The sequence below is a fragment of the Halichoerus grypus genome, chromosome 3 (assembly GCF_964656455.1).
Source record: "Halichoerus grypus chromosome 3, mHalGry1.hap1.1, whole genome shotgun sequence".
Classification (NCBI taxonomy): Eukaryota; Metazoa; Chordata; class Mammalia; order Carnivora; family Phocidae; genus Halichoerus; species Halichoerus grypus.
In genome coordinates this window covers 124155709-124178624 of record NC_135714.1, presented here as the reverse complement: position 1 = coordinate 124178624, position 22916 = coordinate 124155709, and the positions used below count along the sequence as shown (strand labels likewise).

Here is a 22916-nt window from a genome sequence, read left to right as displayed (position 1 = left end):
AGCGGAGGACCGACCCAGATGACGGATGTCACTCACCCGAGTGTCACATCATAAATAAAACTGAATGAGCCCATTCTCCTGCAGAACCAGAGTTCTGCTCACACTATAAATAAATATTTATGAAGTCATGGTCCTTAGAAGACTTTCTTTTTCCAGGTAAGTAGACTTTAATGAAAAAGTGGAGCAGAGCTTCTCCTGCAATTATGGAATGGTCACTGTAGCTTTTCAACGGGTATTCCACGGAAAGGGAAAAGAAAAAAAGGAAAGAAGAAAAGGAAAAATAAGGCCCCGCTCTGAGAGGCTGCCGCACGGAGATCTCCTTTATGCCAGGCAAGATTCATTCTCATTCCAAAAGTGACAGCCTTCTCTGAGGTGGCGGGCACCAGAAGCAGCACGATCGGTCCCGTTCCAGCCAGGCCTGTGTAATGAAGGAAGCACAAACACATCCTTGTCACCCAAGTTCAGACCCCTCCCACCACCTCTGCCAGGACGGACATTCTCCTGAGCGCTCTCAGCCGGTCTCTTAGTAACTGAAAAAATGTGCACCTCACCCCGTTACTATGCTCATGTGCAAAGAATTCCCAGAATGTGCCGATGCGTGCCTGGGGGTCTCTCGGGTGTTTATGTGGAGCCCCCCCCCACTCCTGCTCTTACTCCTGATTGCATTAGCAATGTCACCCACAAACGGTGCCCGAATCGGACCAGCCTTTCCTGTGCTCTTCATCTCATGTTACTGCAGAGAGAGCAAACACCCCTTGCGCTCCCAGCAGCTGGGCCACATTCCCCTCCTCCAAGGCACTGTGACAATCCTGTGTCACCTGGAGCTCCCAAGCCACTGCCTCCAGTACTATACAAGCTAACTTTCATGTCGCTTTGCAGCACACGCGTTACTCAGCACTTCAGTGCACCAAAACCCTTGCCCAAGTCCAGCAAGCCTGTTTTCTTTCCCGGGGGAGGGCCTTCTGCCCGGGCTCCCTTCCCCTGCAAACCTCAAGGTGGCCCCTGCTAGGTCAGGCTGAACGGTCCCCATAGGGAAAAGCTGAAGATCCTTTGGCTCTAGCCTCCAGGAAGTCTTGTCCCACAAGGAACAGGAGTCTCTGGTTTTATGAAAATGAGTCACAGGCTGCCTTGACCGTGCCTATCTGGGGAGGCCAGGGCTGCCATGTATGGTCCGAGCTCTGTGCCACCCACCTCTCCATGTAAGTCGGAGTTCTTTGCCAGGACAGCCTGAGTCATAAAACTCAGCACATTCCTTAGGCGTTGGATAGTCTTTCCTTCTTATTACTTTGCTTTTGTTTTAGGCAGCACCTGGTTTCATTTTAAAAAACCCAAATAAAATCTCATAGTCAGGGCTCGGGTGGGGTGGGGAGATAGGAAGGGAAGAGAAAGAGCAAGAAGGGAGTGAAGCCAAGGTTAGGGGAGGCAAGAAAGGGCTGTAACTCCCCACAGGCGAGAGCCAGATCAGAGCACACAGGGAAAACTGCAGAGGGAAGAGCAGGAGAGAGAGGATGTCCTACAACTGAATTGAGTTTGATCGAAGTCCTTTTTGCAGTATATGATAAGGCACTTGATGTCTCGGGCTCCTCCCCGAATTAGGCCACAGTACTGAAAGCCCAGTGACCTCTGAGCGCCTACACTTTCTGAGTCTTCTCAATAAACTAACAGGCTTATTTTTGATGAATTCTAAGGAACTTTGCAATTATGACACTATGATTTTATAACCTGACTGGTTCCTTTTCTCTTGGACCACAAACCCCAATTCATGTGTAAGGGAATATTTTCCCACAACCTAATATTTGTTTTTTGTCTGTGGCGGGTAGTGGAATGGGAGACAACAAAGGAAAAGGTGTAAATCCAACCACACAAATGTTGCTGGTCAAACTCAATTTCTGTGGCCAGGTTATTGTGTAAACTCATCTGTAAAGCTGTTAACATAAGAGTTTTAGAATTAAAACAGAATTCTAATAAGCAATGCTTCGCATATAGCAAACAAATAATGAATGAATGAATCAATGATACCAGTTAACATGGAGAATTGTATTTCCTTGGAGTAGTAAAGCATATTAATTACAGCGTAAGACCAGGACCATAGGGTACTGGACTCAGAACTTAAACAGAGGCTTTTACCTCCCTCTGCCTGAGATTCTCTAAACGAGGCTGGAAAAGGCAAAAATCCTGGAGGTTCCTGAGCGGCTCCAAGGCTGCATTTTCAACGCACGGTTTGGCGAGTTTAATGGAAACCATACGAAGGGATCCCGGGAACCAGACCAGATGGCTTCCCGGGAATGTATTTAGCTTAACCTGGGCTAAAGAACAAAAATAACCACTAGGAGTTTCGGAGCGGGGCGGCGGGGCGGGGGGGGGGGGTGAGGGGGGGCCGCAGGGCCGCGGTGGTGGTACGACTTTTAATGAATTACCTTTTCTATTCAGCAGGAATCATGAGAAGACGGTCTGGGTAAATGCAAGTAAATGGAGCTGGGGCCAGGGGGCGGGGCGCGAGGTGGGGAGGAAGGGGTAGGAGGCAGCTACTTTCGTTACCACACAGTTCCGCCTGCCCTCAAAGGACACCAGCCGCTGCGGCCCTCTGCTGCCCGAGACCGCGGCGGGTTCCTTCCCGCGCGGCGGGTTCCTTCCCGCGCGCCGGGTCTCCGCGCCGCCTCCACGGCCGCCGGACCCGGGCCCCGCCTCCAGCGCGCTCCGCACGGGAGGGCGGGAGGCAGACGGGACATGGGAGGGGGTTGCGGGGGGGGCGGAGCGTGGAGGGAGACGGGGCCAGAGGGAGTGGGAGAGGAAGCCCGCGGCAGACAGAGGGGCGGGCCGTGGGCGGGGCTTCGGGGCCGCGAGGCCCCTCCGCGGAGAGCCGGGGCGTGAAAGGCCGCGATCTCCCCGCCCCCAGCTCCCGGTCCGCCGCGCCTCGCGTCGCCCCCACCCACCCGACGGCGTGGGCGCATCAGCTCCCTCGCGGCACCCTGCGCGGAGGGAAGGCCGGCCGAAGAAGGCTGCGGCTCCCCTGGGCTAGTGCTCTGAATACAAAAAAGCCTTTCTCACGCCCCTGCGGCCCTCCCCGCCCGGGTCTCCCAGATGGAAGGGACTGGCTCCTCCACGCTGGAGCCCACAGCTGTCGGGGCCACAGCACCATTTCTGTGGCTCTTGCGGAGAAGTGTGACTCCCAAGGATTTCCTTTTAAAAAATCAGTAATGATTATAACGATAACTTTTGTTCCCGCTTCCAATTTAAGAGAGAGAAAAAATTGAGGGCTGGGGGTGTTGGAAGCCCGGGAAAGTGTCCCAGAAAGCCAGCCTGTGAGGGTCTAGATAGTAGCGGGCCCTCTCCTACCTCAGAGTCGTTACTTAAGCAAACTGCAGGCCTCCACCTTTGGGACTTGGTTTTGCGACTCAGCTAAGTGACGATGCCGGTGCTCCCAGACTGTAGTCGGAGTACTGATCCCCTTCTGAGTCGTCCGACGAGCCCGCCTTGCTTGCGGAATTACCCTGTTGCTGAAGCTGGAGGAAAATGGCGGCGTTGTTAGCACTCGCCCATCTGCAGAGGTTACTTTTTGCACGGCACTGGGAATGCAGTTGCAAAGACCTCATTTTTGAGCAGGAGTTGGGATTATCCCTGCATCTTCTTCCATCTCCGTTAACCTTCCTATTACATATATCGTGCCTGTCAGGAAGGCCAGTCAATAAGCAGGAGAGAGAGAAAAAAATGCAGGAACTCCGGAATCACAACCGAACTACCACTGCTTCTGGCCTCGCCTAATCACCCCTTAGTGGTAAGATTCTTGCCCGTCTTCCCTACTGTTCCTGTAGGCTGGACTTCCTGGGTGTGATTGCTCTGCTTTCCAGTTTTACAACGTGAGTTTCTTGAAGATAGGACCCAGAAATAGCGACAGTAAGATGGGTTACCAAGGCATTAGCCACCAGGCAAATACTTTTTAAAAAGTGAGAATATTGTTAATGGTGGTTGAACATTTCAACCATCCAATCCTTACCGGTTGCTGAAAATTTCCTTCAATCCCTACTTGTTGCCGATGATGCTGATGCGGGGAATTTGTGCATTTTACATCTCAGTGCTTGTTCTCCTCCCCCAAAATACAGCACCTCTAAAAATAATTAAGATTTTGCCTTGTCTAATAAATTAAAGGTCATGATTTATTTTTGTGGTCAGAACTTCAGGCCCAAGGTTTCCCAAACAAGTGCCCCACATTCATGGTGTGAACTGGGCCGGAGGTGGGGGGGCAGGGCTGGGGGAAATACCTTCAGCCTGTTGTACCATAAAAACAAGAGTAGGATGTAATGCCACTAATTTGTCAGAAATTGTTGACTGAAAAGAGGCTACTGTGAGGATAGGAAACTCACGTTAGGGGAGGGGGCCGGGGAAGCACCTCAAAGAGAAAGGCAACTGTTCCCCACAACAGCTGCAGCCACTGGCGGTGGAATTGCTTGGCGCCAGCACAGCTCCGTGCAGCAAGAGGGATTTATTTATTTAGCAATAGTTAATGATTCTCCCAAGCAACCCCCAGGAGGCCCAGCTAGCAGTAATAGATACTTTCAGGCAATCATCTACCCTTCCTAGAAGGATGCAGCAACACTACAGTGAAGGGATGCCCCTGGCCCCCCCGCACAATGTATCTTTTAGTAGACTGCCCAGCTCCAAACGCCCCCAAAGAACTCCCCCTCCACAGCCTACCACAGCCCTGCCTCCTCGTGCTTGCCATGCTCCGGAGCAAAGTTATCAATTCCTAAAGCAGAAAAATCAAGAAACAATTTCTGGAAGGCCATCATTCAGTGGACTAGTTACCTGGGAACCCAGGTGGGCTGTCCAACCCTGCCCCATTAGCTAACTTTGTCAGATTAGCTAGTTGGTGCCCACGGACTAGCATTTTCCAAAGTGCCATGTGTATATAACCAGTGGGTCTTGTGATAATGTTAGGTGGTACTTGAGTAACACTTCTTTTAATGGTCAGGTTTTTGTGGTTTTTTTTTTTTCTAATACACATAACTAGAATACCAAATCCATGGTGTCACAAATATAATTACTTAAGGTGAGGCTGGGATTTTTTTGGAGTCAATTTAAAGATAAATCTTAATAAACAAAAGAGGAAAGCAAGAATAATTGTAACTTTTAAATGAGGTGAAGTCAGTGGAGTGCTTGCAGAAACTAGTTTGTATTCCTTTTTTCAACTCATTCTTTAGGAATCTCTGCCAGAACTCTTAAGACATAAAAAGAATTCCATTTTAGGGGCACCTGGGTGGCTCAGCCGTTAAGCGTCTGCCTTCAGCTTAGGTCATGATCCCAGGGTCCTGGGATCGAGCCCCACATCGGGCTCCCTGCTCCATGGGAAGCCTGCTTCTCCGTCTCCCACTCCCCCTGCTTGTGTTCCTGCTCTCGCTCTCTCTCTCTCTGTCAAATAAATAAATAAAATCTTAAAAAAAAAAAATAGAATTCCATTTTAGCATCCTGTTAAAAAAATTACTGGATCTTGAGAAAGTCTGATCAGGCAAGACAAAGTCCCTGCTCTGGAGGGCCATGTGAAGGGGAACAGAGATGGTCGATATTGGATGGCAGAACAAGCATCTGAGGAGAGTGAGCCCAGGACAGTGGGCACCCAGGGTGGGTCCCAGAAAGGAAGGACAATCTGAGAACTCATTACCTTTTTTGCAAGAGGCAGAATCCAGCAAATCACTGATATCGCTAATGAAAATTTGGGGAGTACAAGAGAAATTTCCAATTCCCATAAGCCTCTTTGAGGCTTGTTTCCACAACAACTGGAGAGATCTATACAGGAATGTTCATGATGCTTTAAGAGAGAATGCTCATCAGAGCAGTCTACTTTTCTATTCGTCACGTGATTGTAAATTTGGGATCACCTTCACACCAGCTCTGCACATACACACACCACCATCCTCACTGCCACACTATGCACACTTATGGACACCACCCCAGGGATCCACTGTTGGGTGACAAGCAAAAAGATTCTTACATGCTTCAGAAAGTCTTTCTTTAGTTGATTATAGTTCATCAGATTCTTAGATACTGGCTTTTTAATTCTCATACCTAGTAGAAAGAGACAGGCAATGTGTAAATGCTTGTGGTAGAATCTACCATGAGATAATAAATGAAATTCACTAATATTCCTTAATCACTTTTAATCAGTAGCTCCAAACACTCACATCCATACTAACCCCCAGCCCCACCCAACTTCTGCTACCACCACGACCTTCTCACATATATGGTCTTTTTCAGAGCTGCTGCTGGCAAATGTCTCTCTGGGATTTCTCCCTCCTTTTATTTCTGCATCCTGTCATCCTTACTGTTTAGGAGAGGTACAACAAAGTAACCAGGTGCATGAAAGGAGGAAAGAAGCAGAAATGCAAAAGGCCTTAAATGGCCTCAGACTCTCGAAGGGAGGAAAATACCAGATGAAGACCATAATTAAAATGAAGGCAGAACATGATATAAAGTGATAGTTTGGGACAGACTTACATGATTTTCCATAATTTGGAGGTGCTGGAGAAAAATCACCAAGCAGAATTTGGTGTGTCTATAAAAAAGAGAGATAAAAATAAATACCAACCACCCTCACAACAAGAGAAATTTAATAAAATTCCTTTTCCAGTGTTGTGCTTCTTCATTCAAAGGCAGTTTTTGATACTGCTGTCAAAAGCCATTATAATAACAGACACTAACAGTAAAATAGACAAAACTGGGGAAAATATTGATAAAATAGGATAGGCAAAAGAGTACTATCCTAATATGGAAATAGCATACACAAGTCAATGCAGTAAAGCTAAACACCCTAATAGACATATGGGCAAAGAAAATGAATATAATCAATCTTCATTATTCATGGGTTCCAGATTTTCCAGTTTTCCTACTCAATAAAATTTATTTGTAACACCAAAATCAATATATGCAGCATTTTTGAGGCATTCAAGGACATTCAGAGAGCAGAAAACAATTTGAGTCACCTGACATGCATATTCTCAGTCGAGGTCAAACAAGAGGACACTTTGCCTTCTTATTTCAGCTCTCATCTTTAAACAAGTGTCCTTTGGGGGGGCCTATTTAGTGCCACATTTTCTGCATTTTTATGTGTTTTGTTAGTGATTTCACTGTTTAAAATGGCCCCCAGTGTAGTGCTGACATGCTGTGTGATGCCCCTAAGCGCAAGAAGACTTTGATGTGCCTTACTGGGAAAATACGCTTGTTAGGTAAACTTCATTTAGGCATGAGTTAGATGCTGCTGGCTGTAAGTACAACGTTAATGAATCAACTATACTTATGAAATAAGGTATCTTCAAACAGAAATACACATGAACACAAATTTATAGTTGATGAAAATGTTGTGACCAGAGGCTCACAGGAACCCGGCCCTATATTTCTCCTAGGAGCAATGGTCCAGTAATTCAGTGTTAGTAGGGACTTTAGAAAACATAACTACCTCTGTGAATAACGAATAAACAGAAGATGCTCAAACTCACTGATAATCAAAGAAATTAAAATTAAAAGGAAATTAAAATATCTTCATCTATCCAATTGGGAAATAACAAAATTACTTTTTAAAGCCAGTGTTAGAGAAAATATGGGAAAACAGGCACTGTTGAGGACTGCTGGTGCATGAGGCCAGTTTTCTAGAAGGCAATTTGGCCATATATCAAAATTTCAAATAAGCATAAATCCTGATCTAAGAAGTCTACTTATGAGAAAGTACCCTGAGGAGGTAATTGTGCAATTGCAAAAATTTATATTTAAATTTATTCATCACTGCATTGTTTATAATAGTTGCGAATTTGAGAAACCTAAATGCCTAGCAATATGGGATATTTTTAAATTGTGATATATGCAGTCAATGGAATCTTACATATCCATTAAAATGACCAGTATTATTGCTAACACTGAAAGAATATGTCCATGAAAATATTCAGTGATTAAAGCAGATCAGAGGACAGTAGATCCCATCAATGCATTCTGTGTCCGTGTGTGCATCTTTATGTATGCATAACTATAGAGAGACATTTCTAAGGAGGTTCACTAAAATTCATGGTGATTATCCCTGGGGGGAGGGAAAGGATTTCAGACAATTTTTACCTTTGTTTCTATTCCTCTGTATTATATTTGATAGTTTAAAATCTGAGAAAAGCTGTTTTTGTTTTTAAACTGTCAATATAATATATACAGTTACTGTCTTACATGGGAAAGAGAAGTTGGTGACTCTGAAGAAGACACAACATCATCAGTTAACAATTTATAATCTTGGTTGTTTATCTTTGTATCCCCATCACCTAAAAGAAAGCTATGCACACAATAAATAAGCACTCGTAAATAAGTGTTTGATGAATAAATAATTTTAAACAATAACTCCAACCCCCTCTAGTTTGTTTTTTATGAAATACGTAGGTACAATGATTTAAGCTCTCCATGGAAATGATGGCTGAGCAATAGTGGACTTACCACACTGTGCTTGACATCAGGTGAATTTTTGAAAGAACTGCTTATTTGAGGAAATAGTCCTGCATGCATGTAAAGAAGGAAAACCAGGATTAAACCCAGTGTTAGAATAAAATCTCTTACACTCCCAATTATACCATACAAATAAATTGTACACACATGCCTTATTCCCCTTTAGAATTTGACCAACAGGAAAATAAGAGTCAGGTAAAATGAAACTGTGACTAAAAGTTAACTCATGGTAAATACTTTGGAGCTTTTGAGGGTGGAGGTAACTTTTTTTACGGTACACATTTCAATTTTATTTTAAAAAGAAAACAATACTGATAACAGCTAAGGGGACATTGAAATTATATGTCTATAATTTAAAAATGTTATCAAAATAATTCAGTTTTACATGTCCTTTGGCTTTCTCAATGAGGTTTTTCTGAAGTAAGCCTAAAGTAGAGGCTGTGTTTCAGTCTTTGTTAATTTTCTTGAGTTTTAATCCAGCTAAAAATAATTATCTATGTCCCCTTTCCCATCTAAAAATAGTTAACCTTTCAAATGCTGCTTTTTTTTAAAAAAGATTTTATTTTTTTTAGAGCAGTTTTAGGTTCACAGGACCATTGAAAGATACATAGAGTTCCTATATGCTCCTGCCCCCACACAGGCATAACCTCCCATTATCAACATTCCCCCACCAGAGTGGGACATTTGTTACAACTGAGAAACCTACACTGACACATCACAATCACGGTTCCCATTACAGTTTACTCCTGGTGTTGTACAATCCATACGTTTGGACAAATGTATAATGACATGTGTCCATCATTATAATATCATACAGAGTATTTTCACTGCCCTAAAAATCCTTTGTGCTCTGCCTATTCATCCCTCTTCTTTCCCAGCCCCTGGCAACCTCTGATCTTTTTACTGCATCCGTGGTTTTGCCTTTTCCAGAATGTCAGGTAGTTGGAATCATATAGTATGTAGCTTTTTCAGATTGGCTTTTTCACTTAGTAATACACACTTCAGATTCCTCCATGTCCTTCCATAGCTTGATAGCTCAGTTTTTTTAGTGCTGAATAAATCTTGCATTGTCTGGATGTACCACAGTTCATTTATCCATTCACCTACTAAAGAATGTCTACATATATATATACACATACATATGTGTATATATATATATATATATATATATTTTTTTTTTTTTTTTTTTTTAAGGAGGCTCCATGCCCAGCGCAGAGCCCAGTGTGGGGCTTGAACTTAATGACCCTGAGATCAAGACCTCAGCTAAAATCATGAGTTGGATGCTTAACCAACTGAGCCACCCAGGTGCCCTAATTATTTGCTATATATATCTTCCTTAGTGAGGTGTTTGTTAAAGTCTTGGGCTCATTTTTTAGTCAGTTTTTTGTTTCTTGTTGTTGAGTTTTAAGACTTCTTTGTATATTTAGAATAACGGTTCCTTATCAAAAGTGTCTTTTGCAAATATTTTCTCCCGATCTGTGGCTTCTCACTCTCTTGACATTATCTTTTGCAGAGCAGAAGTTTTTAATTTTAATAAAGTCCAGCTTATCTATTATTTCTTTCATGGATCATGCCTTTGCTGTTGTATCTAAAAAGTCATTGCCATAGCCAAGGTCATCTAGGTTTTTCCTATGTTATATTCTAGGAGTTTTACACTTTTGCATTTACATTTAGGTCCATGATCCATCTTGAGCTAATTTTTGTGAAGGGTGTAAGGTCTATGTTTAGATTTTTTTTTTTTTTTTTTTTTGGCGTGTGGATGTCCAGTTGTTCCAACAAAATTTGTTGAAAAGACCCTTTTCTCCATTGTTTTGCCTTTGTTCCTTTGTCAAAGATACATTGCCTATATTTATGTGGGTCTGTTTCTGGGCTCTCTATTCTGTTCCATTGATCTATATGTCTATTCTTTCACCAATACCACATTGTCTTAATTACTGTAGCTTTTTGTAAGTATTGAAGTTGGGTACTGTCAGTCCTTCAACTTTGTTCTTGTTCTCCAATATTGTTTTTTTTTTTTTAATTTTATTATGTTATATTAGTCACCATACAATACATCATTGGTTTTTGATGTGGTGATCCACGATCCATTGTTTTTGTATAACACCCAGTGCTCCATGCAGCATGTGCCCTCCTTCATACCCATCACCAGGCTAACCAATCCCCCCTCCCCCCTCCCCTCTAAAACCCTGTTTGTTTCTCAGAGTCCATAGTCTCTCATGGTTCATCTCTCCCTCCAATTCCACCCCCCCTCCCATTTTTCCCTTCCTTCTCCTAATGTCCTCCTTGCTATTCCTTATGTTCCACAAATAAGTGAAACCATATGATAATTCACTTTCTCTGCTTGACATATTTCACTTAGCATAATCTCCTCCAGTCCCATCCATGTTGATGTAAAAGTTGGGTATTCATCCTTTCTGATGGCTGAGTAATATTCCATTGTATACATGGACCACATCTTCTTTATCCATTCATCTGTTGAAGGGCATCTCAGCTCTTTCCACAGTTTGGCTATTGCGGACATTTCTGCTATGAACATTGGGGTGCATATGGCCCTTCTTTTCACTATATCTGTGTCTTTGGGGTAAATACCCAGAAGTGCAATTGCTGGGTCATAGGGTAGCTCTATTTTTAAATTTTTGAGGAAACTCCACACTGTTTTCCAAAGTGGCTGTACCAACTTGCATTCCCACCAACAGTGTAAGAGGGTTCCCCTTTCTCCACAACCTCTCCAACATTTGTTGTTTCTTTCCCTGTCCATTTTTGCCATTCTAACTGGTGTAAGGTGGTATCTCAGTGTGGTTTTGATTTGGATTTCCCTGATGGCTAATGATGATGAACATTTTTTCATGCGTCTGTTAGCCATTTGTATGTCTTCCTTAGAGAAGTGTCTTTTCATATCTTCTGCCCAATTTTGACTTGATTATTTGTTTTTTGGGTGTTGAGTTTGAGAAGTTCTTTATAGATCTTGGATACCAGCCCTTCATCTGTAGTGTCATTTGCAAATATCTTCTCCCATTGTGTGGGTTGCCTCTTTGTTTTGTTGACTATTTCCTTTGCTGTGCAGAAGCTTTTTATCTTGATGAAGTCCCAAAAGTTCATTTTTGCTTTTGTTTCACTAGCTTTTGGAGATGTATCTTGAAATAAGTTGCTGTGGGCGATGTCAAAGAGGTTACTGCCTATGTTCTCCTCTAGGAGTTTTTTTTTTTAAATATTTTATTTTATTTATTTGACAGAGCGAGACACAGCAAGAGAGGGAACACAAGCAGGGGGAGCGGGAGAGGGAGAAGCAGGCTTCCCACCAAGCAGGGATGCCAACACGGGGCTCGATCCCAGAACCCTGGGATCATGACCTGAGCTGAAGGCAGCCACTTAACGACTGAGCCACCCAGGCGCCCCCCTCTAGGATTTTGATGGATTCCTGTCTCACATTGAGGTCTTTTATCCACTTTGAGTTTATCTTTGTGAATGGTGTTAGAGAATGGTTGAGTTTCATTCTTCTGCACGTGGCTGTCCAATTTCCCCAGCACCACTTATTGAAGAGACTGTCTTTTTTCCACTGCATATTTTTTCCTGCTTTGTCAAAGATTATTTGACCATAGAATTGAGGGTCCATATCTGGGTTCTCTATTCTGTTCCATTGGTCTATATGTCTGTTTTTGTGCCAGTACCATGCTGTCTTGGTGATCACAGCTTTGTAATATAGCTTGAAATCGGGCAACGTGATGCCCCCAGCTTTGTTTTTCTTTTTCAACATTTCCTTGGCGATTCGGGGTCTTTTCTGATTCCATACAAATTTTAGGATTGTTTGTTCCAGCACTTTGAAAATGTCATTGGAATTTTGATCGGGATGGCATTGAAGGTATAGATTGCTCTGGGTAGCATAGACATTTTAACAATGTTTATTCTTCCAATCCATGAGTATGGAATATTTTTCCATCTTTTTGTGTCTTCTTCAATTTCTTTCATGAGTGTTCTGTAGTTCCTAGAGTATAGATCCTTTACCTCTTTGGTTAGGTTTATTCTGAGGTATCTTATGGTTTTTGGTGCTATTGTAAATGGAATCATTTCTCTAATTTCTCTTTCTACAGTTGCGTTGTTAGTGTATAAGAAAGCAACTGATTTCTGTGCATTGATTTTGTATCCTGCCACATTACTGAATTGGCTGGATGAGTTCTAGTAATTTGGGGGTGGAGTCTTTGGGTTTTCCACATAAAGTATCATGTCGTCTGCGAAAAGAGTTTGACTTCTTCTTTGCCAATTCGAATACCTTTTATTTCTTTTTGTTGTCTGATTGCTGTTGCTAGGACTTCTAGTACTATGTTGAACAATAGTGGTGAGAGTGGGCATCCTTGACGTGTTCCTGATCTTAAGGGAAAGGCTCTCAGCTTTTCCCCATTGAGGATGATATTCGCTGTGGGTTTTTCATAGATGGATTTTATGAACTTGAGGAATGTTCCCTCTATCCCTATACTCTGGAGAGTTTTAATCAGGAAAGGATGTTGTATTTTGTCAAATGCTTTTTCTGCATCAATTGAGAGGACCATATGGTTCTTCTCCCTCCTCTTATTAATGTGTTCTATCACATTGATTGATTTGCGAATGTTGAACCACCCTTGCATCCCGGAGATAAATCCCACTTGGTCGTGGTGGATGATCCTTTTAATGTATTGTTGGATCCTATTAGCTAGGATTTTGTTGAGGATTTTGGAATCCATATTCATCAGGGATATTGGTCTGGAATTCTCCTTTTTGATGGGGTCTTTGCCTGGTTTGGGGATTAAGGTAATGCTGGCCTCACAGAATGAGTTTGGAAGTTTTCCTTCTGTTTCTATTTTTTGAAACAGCTTCAGTAGAATAGGTATTATTTCTTCTTTGAATGTTTGGTAGAATTCCCCAGGGAATCCATCAGGCCCTGGACTCTTGTTTTTTGGGAGGTTTTTTTTTTTTTTTTTTTTTTTTAAGATTTTATTTATTTATTTGACAGAGAGAGACATAGCGAGAGCAGGAACACAAGCAGGGGGAGTGGGAGAGGGAGAAGCAGGCTTCCCGCAGAGCAGGGAGCCCGATGTGGGGCTCGATCCCAGGACCCTGGGATCATGACCTGAGCCGAAGGCAGACGCTTAACGACTGAGCCACCCAGGCGCCCTTTTGGGAGGTTTTTGATCACTGCTTCAATCTCGTTACTGGTCATTGGGCTATTCAGGTTGTCAATTTCTTCCTGTTTCAGTCTTTGCAGCTTATAGGTTTCCAGGAAGGCCTCCATTTCATCCAGATTGCTCAGTTTATTGGCATATAGTTGTTGATAATAATTTCTAATAATTGTTTCTATTTCCTTGGTGTTAGTCGTGATCTCTCCTCTCTCATTCATAATTTTATTAATTTGGGTCCTTTCTCTTTTCTTTTGGATAAGTCTGGCCAGTGGTTTATCGATCTTATTAATTCTTTCAAAGAACCAACTTCTAGTTTCGTTGATCTGATCTACTGTGTTTCTGGTTTCTAATTCATTAATTTCTGCTCTAATTTGAATTATTTCTCTTCTAATGCGTGGCTTAGGCATCGTTTGTTGCTTTTTCTCTAGTTCTTTAAAGTGTAGAGTTAGTTGGTGAATTCGGGATTTTTCTATTTTTTTGAGTGAGGCTTGGATGGCTATGTATTTCCCACTTAGGACCGCCTTTGCAGTATCGCATAGGTTTTGGACCGATGTGTTTTCGTTCTCATTGATTTCCATGAATTGTTTAAGTTCTTCTTTGATTTCCTGGTTGACCCAAACATTCTTGAGCAGAGTGGTCTTTAGTTTCCAAGTGTTTGAATTTCTGCCAAATTTTTTCTTGTGATTGAGTTCCAGTTTTAGAGCATTGTGGTCTGAGAATATGCAGGGAATAATCTCAGTCTTTTGGTATCGGTTGAGACCTGATTTGGACCCAGTATATGGTCTATTCTGGAGAAAGTTCCATGCACGCTCGAGAAGAATGAGTATTCTGTTGTTTTAGGGTGGAATGTTCTGTAAATATCTATGAGGTCCATCTGGTCCAACGTATCATTCAAAGCTCTTGTTTCCTTGTTGATTTTCTGCTTAGATGATCTGTCCATTGCTGAGAGTGGAGTATTGAGGTCTCCTAGAATTAATGTATTGTTATCAATATGACTCTTTTTTTTTTTTTTAAGATTTTATTTATTTATTTGACAGAGAGAGACACAGCGAGAGAGGGAACACAAGCAGGGGGAGTGGGAGAGGGAGAAGCAGGCCTCTTGCTGAGCAGAGAGTCCGACGCGGGGCTCGATCCCAGGACCCTGGGATCGTGACCTGAGCCAAAGGCAGATGCTTAACGACTGAGCCACCCAGGCGCCCTTCAATATGACTCTTTATTTTGGTTAACAGTTGGCTTATGTAGATGGCTGCTCCCATGTTGGGGGCGTAGATATTTACAATTGTTAGATCTTCTTGTTGGATAGACCCTTTAAGAATGATATAGTGTCCTTCTGTGTCTCTTATTACAGACTTTAGTTTAAAATCTAATTTGTCTGATATAAGAATTGCTACCCCAGCTTTCTTTTGAGGTCCGCTGGCATGGAAGATGGATCTCCATCCCTTCACTTTCAGTCTGGATGTATCTTTAGGTTCAAAATGAGTCTCTTGTAGATAGCATATGGATGGGTCCTGTCTTTTTATCCAATCTGCAACCCTGTGCCGTTTTATGGGAGCGTTTAGGCCATTCACGTTGAGAGTGCTTATTGAAAGATATGAATTAATTGTCATCATGTTGCCTGTGAAGATGTTGTTTTTATAGATTGTCCCTGTAAATTTCTGTTGTATATCACTCTTGGGGTCTTTCTCCTTTTATAGAACCCCCCTTAATATTTCTTGCAGGGCCGGCTTAGTGGTCACATATTCTTTCAACTTCTGCCGGTCATGGAAGCTCTGCATCTCTCCATCCATTCTAAATGACAGCCTTGCCGGATAAAGTATTCTTGGCTGCATGTTCTTCTCATTTAGTACCCTGAATATGTCTTGCCAGGCCTTTCTGGCTTGCCAGGTCTCTGTGGATAGGTCTAACATTATTCTGATGTTCCTCCCTCTGTACATAAGGAATCTCTTCCCCCTAACTGCCCTTAAGATGGTTTCCTTGGTTCTAAGATTTGCAAGTTTTACTATTACATGCCGGGGCATTGGCCTGTTTTCCTTGATCTTAGGAGGGATCCTCTCTGCCTCTAGGACTCGAATGTTTGTTTCATTCCCCAGATTAGGGAAGTTCTCAGCTACGATTTGCTCAAATACATCTTCTAGTCCTCTCTCTCTCTCCACTCCCTCCAGGATTCCAATTATTCTGACATTGGAACGCTTCATGGTGTCACTTATTTCTCTGATTTTATTTTCATGGATTCTGAGTTGTTTTTCCCTGGCCTCCTCTTTTCCCTTTTTATCTATTATATTGTCTTCCAGGTCGCTTATTTGCTTTTCTGCCTCAGTTACCCTAGCTGTTAGATTATCTAGATTGGATTGGATCTCATTGATAGCATTTTTAAGTTCTGCCAATTCACCTTTTATTTCTGCCCTTAGAGACTCTATGTTGCCATTAATTGATTTCTCCATTCTAGCCATTGTCTTCACAATTGCTAGCCTGAATTCCACCTCCAACATCTTGGTTATATCTGCATCCATTTGTAAATCTGCAGCATAAGTCATAATCTCTGAGTCTTTTCTATTTTGGGGGCTCCTCCTCCTAGTCATTCTGTTGATGGGTGTTTGAGGGAATGTATAGAGTCCAAATTATTGACCAGAACCCAAGCAAGATGCACCTGTTTTCTTGGACCTTAGTGTTGCTGGCCTCTTGTTTTCCCAGCCTGTCTTCTGGGGAAGGGGCCTGCTGCGCTGTTACTCAGGCAACCCTGTTTGGGCGGAGTTGCCCTGCGCCCCTGTGGCGGGGGATGGGCTCAGCTGGAATCAGTTTTTGGGGCTTTTGTTCTCTGGCAGCTTTCCCTGGCGGCTTTCCGCGTCTCTTCTGCGAGTCAGAGCAGAAGAGACCGTTTCCAACCCTCTGCCTCAGAGCAGAGAGACCGCAGTCTGTTCTTCAGTGAGCTCTCCAGGCCACACTGTCTCCATTTCTGTCTGTGCTGCTATAAACTGCGGCGTCCTGGGTTGTGCGCCCCTCCGCAGTGCTCCCAGTCCTGCCTCCAGGTCGTAGCACGTCTCTGCCCTTTGTGCTTCTAAAACCGCCAGCCTCTCCCAGTTCACCCACGCGACCCCGCTGCTCTGGGTTCCCGCCCAGGGGGCTGCAGTTCACAGGCATGACCCTGCCGCTCCGGGTTTCCGTCCCAGTGGCTGCCCTAAAGTCCTTTTCCCGCCGCTACCGGTCTGCGAGTCTGTGCCCCGTCCCCAGCGCACGCTCACCGGCGGTGCAGGATCCCCATGGCCAGGCAGCCTCCCACTGCCGTTTATCCTCTGATATCTGCCCGTGGAATCACAGCTCCCCTCTTTGTACCTCAAAACCAACCGCCTGCGATATTCTGTTTGTAGAGATCCAGATCTTCTTACATCTCAGGCTGGTTTCGTGGGTGCTCAGAGTGGTCTGGTAGATATTCAGCTCAATTCTGGGAACCAGTTGAAATAGGGTCCCCTACTCCTCCACCATCTTTCCCCCCCTCCTTGTTCTCCAATATTGTATTGGCCACTCTGGCTCTTTTGCCTCCCCATACAAATTTTAGAATCACTTTGTCGATATCTGCAAAATAACTTGTGGGGATTAAGTGATTGCACTGAATTTAATTTTAAATTTCACTTGTCTATTGCTGGTATATAGGAAACTTTTCTATATTAATCTTGTATCTTGCAACCTTACTATAATCATTAATTAGTTCCAGGAGAGGTGTTTTGTTTTTTTTTTAATCAATTCTTTTGGATTTTCTTCATAGACAATATGTCATATGTAAACAAAGACAGTTTCATTTCTTCCTTTCCAATCTCTAAAACTTTTTCTTTTCTTGTCTTACTGCATTAGCTAGTACTTCCAGTATGCTTTTGAAAGAAGTGATGAGAGGAGAACCCTTTATCTGATCTTAGTGGGAAAGCTTTATGTTTCTCATTATTAACCATGGTGTTACTTATAGGTTTTTTATAGATTTTCTTTATAAGTTGAGGAAGTTCTCCTCTATTCTTGTTTCTGAGACTTTTTTAAATCATGAATGGGTATCGGATTTTGTTAAATGCTTTTTCTGCATCTATTGATATGATCATAAGATTTTTTTCTTTTTTTAGCCTCTTGATATGATGGATTACATCAATTGATTTCTAAATGTTGAACCAACCTTGCATGCCTGGGATAATCAGAAGCTGATTCTGTGCAGTAAGACAAGAAAAGAAAAAGTTTTAGAGATTGGAAAGGAAGAAATGAAACTGTCTTTGTTTACATATGACATATTGTCTATGAAGAAAATCCAAAAGAATTGATTAAAAAAAAAACAAAACACCTCTCCTGGAACTAATTAATGATTATAGTAAGGTTGCAATTTCTTAGAAATTCTTGGTCATGGTGTAGAATTATTTTTATACATTGTTGGATTTATTTGATAATATTTTGTTGAAGTTTTTGCATTATATTCATGAGATATAGATGTCTGTAGTTTTCCTTTCTTGTAGTGTTTGCCTGGCTTTGATATTACAGTAATGCTGCCTTTATAGAATGAGTTAGGAAGTATTTCCTCACCTCTGTCCTCTGAAAGAGATTGTGGAGAATTGGTATAATTTCTCCCTTCAATGTTTGGTAAAATTCACCAGCAAACCCATCTGGGCCTAGTGCTATCTGTTTGGGAAGGTTATTAATTATTGATTTAATTTCTTTAATAGATATAAGCCTAGTCAGGCTATTCTTTCTTGTGTGAGTTTTGGCAGCTTGTGTCTTCAAGGAAGATATCATTTTGATTATCCAATTTTGGGGCATAAGGTTATACATAATATTTCTTTATTATTCTTTTACTGTCCATGGGGTCTGTAGTGATGTCCTCTCTTTCATTTCTGATATTAATAATTAATATCTTTTTTTCTTAGAAATTCTTCATCTTTTCAAAGAATCAGCTTCTGATTTCCTTAATTTTCTCTGTTGACTTCCTGTTTTCAAGTTGATTTCTGCTCTAATTCTTATGATTTCTTCTGCTTACTTTGGATTTAATTTGCTCTTCTTTTTCTAGTTTTCTAATGTAGAAATTAGATTGATTTTAGATCTTCTTTTCTAATATATACAATCAATGCTGTAAATTTCCCTCTAAGCACTGCTTTTATTACATTCCACAAATTGGTAAGTTGTATTTTCATTTTCATTTAGTTCAAAATATTTCTTTAGCTTCTCCAGATTTCTTCTTTGACTCACGTTATTTAGAAGTGCGTTGTTTACTTATTTGGGGATTTTCCACTAATCCTTCTGTTATTGATTTCTAATTTAATTCCATTGTGGTCTGAGAGCAAATATTCTCTGATTGCTCTTCTCTTAAATTTTAGGTGTGTTTTGTGTCCCAGAATGTAGTCTAACTACCTGTATTTACTTCTCCATCTTTCCAATGTTGGGAGCAGCAGTTTGCCCTGGGACCTCACCTCTCTTATGAATCCAAGAAGAGTTGTTGATTTTTAATTCTGTTCAGCTTTTTACCTGTTGTCAGAATGGAGGGGCATCTTCTAAGCTCCTTATAAGCAGAACCAGAAACCAGAAGTTGAGATAAACATTTTTATTCCTGGAACATTCTATAATACACAGCTTGTACTTTTAGAATCAGGGGGAACCATGGCTATGCTGAAATTCTAAGGTTATAAATTTTTCTCAAGGTCTGAAGAAGCTCTGGTATATTTTTTAACAATTTTATTGAAGAAAATTTTATTGAGATATAACTTACATATCATAAAATTGACCCACTTTAAGTACATAGTTAATGATTTCAAGTATATTTATTGAGTTATACAACCATCATCATAATACCATAATCTAGTAGTAGAGCATTTTCATTATCCCAATAAGATTTCTAATGCCCATTTATGGCTAATCTCCTTTTCTGCCCTCAGGCCCAGAAAACCACTAACCTACGTTTTCTATAGATTTGCCTTTATTGGACATTGCACATAAATGGAATCATATACTAGATGGTTTTTTATGTCTGCCTTCTCTTACTTAGCGTAATGTTTTTAGGTTCATCCACATTGCAGCTGTTGGGTATTTTGTTCCTTCTTATTGATGAGCAGTATTCCATTGTATGAATATACCAAATTTTGTTGTCCATTCACCAGTTGATAGACATAAGGGTTATTTCCCATTTGGGCTATTATGGATAATGCTGCAGTGAACATTCATGTGCAAGTCTTTGTGTGGACATATATTTTCATTTCTCTTGGGTATATACCAATATGTGGAATTGTTAAATCCTATGATAAATTTATATTTCACTTAAAAAAAATTGTCAAAGTGTTTTCCAAAGTAGCTGTACTATTTTACCTTCCCATTAGCAATGAATGAAGGTTCTAGTTTCTCTACATCCTCTCCAACATTTGTTATTGTCAGTCTTTATGGATATAGCCATTCTCATGGGTGTGAAGTGGTATCTCACTGGTTTTAATTTACATTTCCCTAATGACTAATCATGTTGAGTTCTCTGGTATATTTTGATTAAAAAAATAAGAGAAAAAATTTTAATTTGATTAAAAATAAAGATCAGGGCGTCTGGGTGGCACAGTTGGTTAAGCATCTGACTCTTGGTTTTGGTTCAGGTCGTGATCTCAGGGTCATGCCCCACATCAGGCTCCATGCTCAGCACAGAGTCTGCTTGAGATTCTCTCTCCCTCTCCCTCTGCCCCTCCCACTTGCGTTCTCTCTCTCTCTAAAAAATAAATAAATAAACCTCTTAAAATAAATAAATAAATAAATACTATTGATTTAAAGGAAGAAATGGGGCCTTGCTTGGCATAATATGATGGGGTCTGTTCTTTAGGAATGCGTCAAGGGAGAAGAACAGTTTTTGCCAAATGCTCATTGTTATTTGTGCAATTTTATGCTGATAAACTTTTAAAAACAAGATTTCTTAAGCTAAAGTCAAATACAGAGTCCAACAATTACTTAGTTAAATTCAAGAAAAGCTCACTTTTTCACAGCTAAAGTAAAAGCAGGTAGATAAGAAGTTTATCCTGCACAAATAGTTCTGATTACTCCATTGGCTGTGAATCCTTAGCCTTTCAAAACTCTAAAAGATTTTTATAAATCCCACAGGCCTGCCAGAGGCTTTAACTAGTTTTATGTCACCCTTCCTTTCAAGAATTATATGAGATAATCAGTAATTAGTAAATGATATGATTCTATAATATTAAAGTTTTACGGAAAGTATTTTTGAGGCATTTGGTGGATTATGGGAAAAAATAGTCATTAGAATTTGTGCTAGACCGTGTGTGAGGGATTTACACATATATGTCCATCTTTTACCCAAACTTGGTCATTCTTCTGAGCTAGAAATGTCTATTATTTTCTTTAGTCTGTCTATGGAGAGGAGCACCAGCAAGCCCACATATGTTGGCATATGGTTAGCTAGTGATTTTTTTCTTTGTGTGTTCACAGTTGACAAAATGGAGCCCACAGTGCAACTTGACAGTGGTAGTTTTAACCAGCCTTTTAATTAAGGACATTTAATATTACCCTGAGTGTGTATCCACCTCCCTGCTTCCCTTTCCCAGTCCTAGGACTGTAACCAAATTGAGCAATTTTGTTGATGAAACTAACAATGTTAGTAATATCCAACAAATTCCACCTTTACATATTAGGTCCTTAAATACTGTGCCAATACTAATGGAACACTCCAGGTATTTGGTTTCTAACAGCATGTTGTCAAGAAAGCAAGTGTAGGGGTGCCTGGGTGGCTCAGTTGGTTAAGCGACTGCCTTCAGCTCAGGTCATGATCCTGGAGTCCCGGGATCGAGTCCCGCATCGGGCTCCCTGCTCAGCAGGGAGTCTGCTTCTCCCTCTGACTCTCCTCCCTCTCATGCTGTCTCTCATTCTCTCTCTCTCAAATAAATAAATAAAATCTTTAAAAAAAAAAAAAAGAAAGCAAGTGTAGGATTGTGAGCATCACTGTTCTCAGGATCAGAGATGCTCAAGTTTGGAAGTATTCATTTAGGTCTTCTAATCATTTAGTCCACCTACTGTGTGTCTGTCATAATATAACTCTCAGCCATATTTCTGATTGAGTTTCCTTTTCCTAGATTGAGATAAGATGATCTCCTACCTACCCATCTCTGAATTTCTTGAAACTCTGAGTTTCTTGAAATGAAGACTCCTGAACGCAAAACAATGTTGGAAGGTGAAGACAAACTGTTTTTAACTTCTTCTGAGAACTATGGTCTTAAATTGTATGTACACAAAAGAGGAGCATTTAGATCAAAGATGAACAACACTTAACCTAGAGTCCATGGACACCATAGAGGGATCCAAGATATATGCACTGTTGGCTGGCAGAACTGTCTTTATGGATGTTTTTCTGAAGATAGGGCCCAGAGCTTTCATGAGATTTTTCAAAGTGCCTCAAAAATATGAAGTGTCTTGAAGAGAGAGTTGCTAACCATTGGGATAGATGACAGAGCAGGTCTTTTCCTGACAGATTTTTAAGAATAAGGCATGTCATGGTTTGTTTGTTTATTAGGTAAAAATTATTCTATCAATATTAAGTTTCTTGAGTGTGATAATAGTATGATGGTTATGTAAGAGAACATTCTTACTCTTAGGTAAGTGCTGGAGTATTTAAGGATATACTGTTATGATATCTGTAATGTACTCCCAAAAGTTCAGCAAAGAAGTGTATATAAGTATCAGTATAAAGAGACAGAGATAAAGCTACATGTTAACAAATGTGGCAAAACCTTAACAACTGATGCATCTGGGAAAGAGTAAGTGAATATTGATTGTGCTATTCCTTCAACTTCTTTAGAGCTAAAAAAAAATGAAGTTGTAAATAAAAGGATAAGGCATTCTTTATCTACCTTACTTTCATAATTATAGGTAAAGAAAGAGTGCTATGATCGTATTTTATAGATGGCTAAAACCAGGCAGAAAAAGATTTGGAAAACCAGCGAGTATCATCCCAAATTACATTTGAGCCATAAGCACAGGCAGACAACATGGTTCGTTCACACAAGCCCACTAAAATCACCGTGGTGCCCACTGTAATGCTGACTTGTACGTTCACAGGCAAAATCTATTGCAGCCACCTCCTAGCTGATGTTATGCTTGAACAGTAAAGTGCACAGGGAACAGATGGCATCTTGTGACCTTCTTAATAACAGCCTTGGCTGCCAATGTTCCTTTGTGTCCAGTCTCTGCAGGGAATTTGGAAACTGTTGCCTTACACTTGAATATGTTCTGGCAAACTCGTTTAACCATTTATTAGACTGGTTCCTAATTTAACACAGTCAGAGAGAGCACAACAAGATTCCC

The 22916-nt window shown here is 41.2% G+C and overlaps 1 long non-coding RNA gene across 1 annotated transcript; it reads right to left on the bottom strand.

Annotated features, from left to right (window-relative positions):
* Positions 1-143: 143 nt before the first annotated feature.
* Positions 144-2739, bottom strand: LOC144378732 (uncharacterized). Its single transcript, XR_004912659.2, has 2 exons — positions 2418-2739; positions 144-418 (listed from the first exon to the last, which is right to left on the bottom strand). It is a non-coding gene; the product is annotated as an uncharacterized LOC144378732 (long non-coding RNA).
* Between the last annotated feature and the right edge of the window lie 20177 nt (positions 2740-22916).